Source organism: Nothoprocta perdicaria, unplaced genomic scaffold, assembly GCF_003342845.1.
Source record: "Nothoprocta perdicaria isolate Ctin4 unplaced genomic scaffold, notPer1 scaffold_161, whole genome shotgun sequence".
Lineage (NCBI taxonomy): Eukaryota > Metazoa > Chordata > Aves > Tinamiformes > Tinamidae > Nothoprocta > Nothoprocta perdicaria.
The window spans coordinates 160,468-165,256 of NW_020454772.1; positions in this window are offsets into that span (position 1 = coordinate 160,468).

Here is a 4,789-nt window from a genome sequence, read left to right on the forward strand (position 1 = left end):
TGTTTCTTTACCAGAAATTGGTCCTTTAATATGTTGCACACACTACCATGTTTTCAGAAGAAACGGGTCATGACCTGGATTTTGGAAAATTGTGGCTGCAATGAAGAAAACACCAAACAGGCTACAGAGGCGTAGCTAATGTGTTGCTATCTTCAGTGGACTTGAAGACAGTCTGTTTGTTTGTATGCCATGTTTACAGGTGTATTTGCATATCAAAGCTGAATATTAATAACTTGTATATCTCTGTGTCAGAAACCAATGGTCAAGGAGTAGCATATGTGGAGGGCCTCACTGGAGGAGGAAGGAGGGAAGGTTCACCACTTAATTATTTGTTTGCCAGATTGTATCAGAAAATACCAGCTCTTCCAGCTGACCTGGAGCTGAAGAGCAATGAATGGTAGATGTCTTGCCATGCACAGAGCACCATATAATGTGAAACTAAGGAGAGCTAACTCACAGTCAGACCTTACTGATGCTTGAGTCCTAATATGTCCACATGTCCCTCCAATCTTTTCATGCTGCTGCAAAGATCCTGGTGAAAGAGACAGCTGCATATCCTAGTGTATTTTGTTGTTGTAGGGTTTTTTTTTTCCTCCATGTTAACAGCGTGTAAAAATCAGTTTCATTGTGGTAAGCTGGGATGGCTGTCACTGACTGATGTGCCTGATGCAAGTACAGTCTTAGACAACTAGAGCTATGGTTGTGGATCCCACAACCAAGAACTAGATGTACTCAAGATGCCTAAGAGACCTTCCTTCCTAAATTACTGTAGGGGGTGCTTTTCCCACAGTTCTCATAGTAAATATTCTTTAGGAAATATAACAAAATAAATGCCTGTAATACTGAAGAAAAGAATTGGTTTATGACAGGTCATTTGAATGCTTGAAAATTAGTGTTGGCTGGGAAATGTCTTTTTGTTTTAAAATATTGCTTTGCCAAAGGTCCCACCCCTCTCCCATTTTATCACTCGGCATTGTACTCTTTTCCCCTCTCAATTTTCCAAAAATTTTGGGAAAGAAATAACTATAGGAAGAACAAAAAACTCCTTCAAAAATCCCTGAATCTTAAACAATCTGAGAGGAAAAAGGTACTCTATTACATCTTAGTGTATGCTCTTTTCTGAATCTCATCTTTTTACTGTAACTTAAAAAAATCAAAAGCATTTTTTTCTTTGAAAACTTTTATTTGCCTTTTTTTTTTCCTCTCTGGAAAATCAAGCTGGCTCTACAACTCTTTTATTTTTACCAGTTTTGGGTGTGCTGGTGGACTGTTTTTTTTTTTTTTTTTTTTTTTTTAGTAGAATAGCAATGAGTTGCTACCAAAATAGTTAGCAGTTTGCTATCAACTGTTTCTGCTCACAGCTTAAAATTAGCCTTGCTAGTTGTCAGCAGAAGCAGTTAATGGCTGTTGGCCTGTGGCTCAGGTAATAGAAGGGTTCCAGACAGAGATGTAAAACAAGAACGAGAGGAGAAACCTCTGGCAGTACTGATCCATGAGACAGTAACAGGAGGTAAAGGTAGGAAAAAATAATGCAGACAGCTGGAATGTGGGAGACTGCAATGTGGGAAGAATGAGCCAGGTATTAGTTTGGCTGCCAAACCCTTCTGTAGCTGAATACTAGCTAAGGCTGGAAGAAAATGGAAGCATTTGCATAGCAGCTAAGAAAATAGCTTGCATCTGTGTTTTATTTAGACAGCTGTGCTATGGGGCACACAACAATTTGAAAATTAACCATGCTGCAGTGTGTATGCGTGGGTGGGTATAAATGGCAATAAAATACTGGAGTGTGCGTTTCTTACCTGCATCTCTTAGTTCCAATGCAGTTGTACAACTGATATTTTCATTCTGTAAATGTCTATGTGAAGGAAGAAAATGTAGCTGGTTAAGAGGCCAGAAAGCAGTTTTTAAAATGCTTTCTTGCAGATCTGTATGAACTTTGTATTTTTGAATGCTGAGTAAGAAGATATTCCCTCTGTGAAGGTGATTGAGGTAGCCATAAAGCTTAAAGTTCAGGGTTTAAATATGGGACTTCTGTATAATGTTTGCTGAAAAATGGATGTTCATCTGCAGAGCGCTGGTGTGAAATATGAAGAAAATAATGACCCATACATATACATGTTGGATAAGTGGGTTTTATAGTCTGCATATGAGAGGTTCTTCCTGTCAAATGTTGCTAAAGATGCTGTAATTTCAGTTTGTTAAAGGACAAAATACAAAACAGTGGCTGTCTTACAATGCTTTCAAGAGAGAAGTCTGTGTCTTATGCTGACGCTCTGTGTATGCTGCAGGTACCAATAGATGGAGTGGAGAGTTTCAAGATGTGATGAGTGTAGAGAGGTACCTGAGACTGTTAGAGGGGCCTGGCAAGGTGGCACTGCCTATGCAGTTACTGATCGCCTATATGTGTGGCAAAGGAGTCAGGGAGCCATGGAGGAGGAAAGCCCAGTTTTAGGGGCTTTCTTGCACCACAAGGGGCATGAAAGAGGACCAGGGCAATAGAAGTGCATGGTGGGGAAGGAAAGAGGCTGCATGAGGTCAGGTCCCTAATGTAGAAGGCAGGGAATGAAGACAGAATTTTAGAAGATGGGATGCATATAGTCTGTGGCATGACGTGAGAGAGACTGCAAGTTAGAAATATGGCAACTAGATGGGGAAACTGGCTCTGTTCCTGCAGGAGGATTGGTCCTTGGTGAGGGAAAGCGAGGAGGAGAATTTGCGGTTTACGTGAATGAGCTTTACAGATGAACAGAAAACCTCTGAGTTTTAATTAGAGAAGCAAAAGGAGTGCTGTCGTGCATGTGAGTGCTGGCAGGGAGGTGAAAGGCAGCGCTCGGCCAAGCTGGGTACTGAATGTACCACGTCTGGGAGCTCTTGGCCGAGAGCTTCCAACGTGGCTGCTGACAGATGGTCTGCAGAGGAGTTCCCCGTATCGAGAAGGCAGGGAGAGCGAGGCCTTTCCTCCCTGACACTTATGTCAAGGAGAGCTAGAACGAAATGACACCAAAGGCGAAGCTATTGCTTCATGAATAAGTTTGATTTTTTTTAATAATGCTGTGGGTGTCTGCAACACCTTTTTAACAGTGCAGTGTTTTAAAGGACATGCCTTTGCAGTAAGCAGTCACGTAGTGCTTGAGGTCCCAAGGAACCAATTAAGGCAGTGACTGCAAGTTTAAAATCTTTGAGGAAGGCTGTTGCCTGCTGGATGGGTTGATGAGGTATGCGGTTTTGCTTTTTTTTTTTTTTTTTTAATCTTACTATGAAGATGAGATTCTATTATGTCAGTTATTGTGGCCTGAGACTTGATGCTTCAGACTGCAGCTTGAAAATTAGTATGTTGAATGCTGATATGCCGTCATTTACAGTAAATGCAGGTTGTAAACAGCTATGAGGTAGGTACTTGGAATGCTAAAAAAGGACTAGAACTAGTAAAAGATAGATCTGTAACATAGAATTTGCAATAAGCTTTGTTGTATTTTGGGCTACACCTTCAGGGAGCTAGGCAACAATTTGGAGGATATTTTTTTCTAAATTAGGTCCCATTTCACACCTCAGTAATAATTTGCCTTCTCCTTCTATTTTCATGGCTTTTTGAGAGAAGTGAAAAAAATCTTCCTTTGTGTTCTTTAGTTAAGGTATTTTCCCAAATACATGATGTGCCATGCTCAACATATGACACTTTTTAACTTCTATCTGATCCTCCCTAAAACCATTGTGAGGTGGTAGAGTTCACATGGAGTGTTCACTTTCCAGAAACCTTACCCAGGGAGAGACATAAAACCATAATCAGATGTGCTGAGGAGGCCTCATGAGCTCTCTGCTCCAAGAAGGATCAACACTGAATCCAGAAGGGGTTGCTGCTTGGAGAAGCAGAGCCCACTTGAGTGTTGAAAACCCAAGGTTGCCAATCAAAGCAATAGGGCTTATAGAAAACAGGAATCCATTAGTACTGATAATTAAAGACGGAAATATTTTACATTTCAGTGACTTGGCATGCCTGAGCTTAACGCAGGCTAGGTCTTTTATCTCATAGTGCCATGCTAAAATCCTTTTGGCAAAGGATGCGCCGAAGAAAGGCGTCATCAAAGAAGCCCTGCAGTTTCATCGCTCTGTCTCAGAAGAGCCTTCCACTTTCTCATCAAAGGGGCACTGAGGTCGGCAACATCACGTCAGAAGGACTCACCGTCCCTTTTGCTCAAGATACAGCTTACCTTTGGAGCTTGTACTAAAACACCCCCACACACCCACGCGCGCCGGCTCTTTTCTTTCTGCTGCGTGGTATTTCATGTACTGCCCCATTAAAACACTTCCCTTTGTTAGGGAGTTCTCGTTCCTCTTTAATTATGTCCTCTAGAGTGGCATTCAAGGATAGGTTATTTTCCTGCTTTGTACAGGATGTAGAATAATTTTCCTGAGGCAGTTTTTAGCTTCCCCTTTCCTTTAGTAATTCTAATGTTTTAAATTACTCCTTTACCCACTGTCTCAATGTAATCACTAAGCAACAACCTGTCCCGGGATTCTGGCTTGAGAGAGTCAGAAACCTCCCCTTTCCTGTGGCTAAGGATGTGACTGGGAAGTGACCATTCTAAATTACCAAATTATGTTTTTAAAACATTTTATTAACTTTGCATTTTTTTTTTTTTTCCCCTCCCATTCACCTACTTTATAAGAGGATCCAAGTTGGAGGAGGGCTATCATTTCCTGGATGCTTCAAATTTCCCTTCTTGTTTTAGGATTTGTGATTAACTTCTCAGTTTTAATGATTATCATCCTCTGCAGAATTCACTTCCAT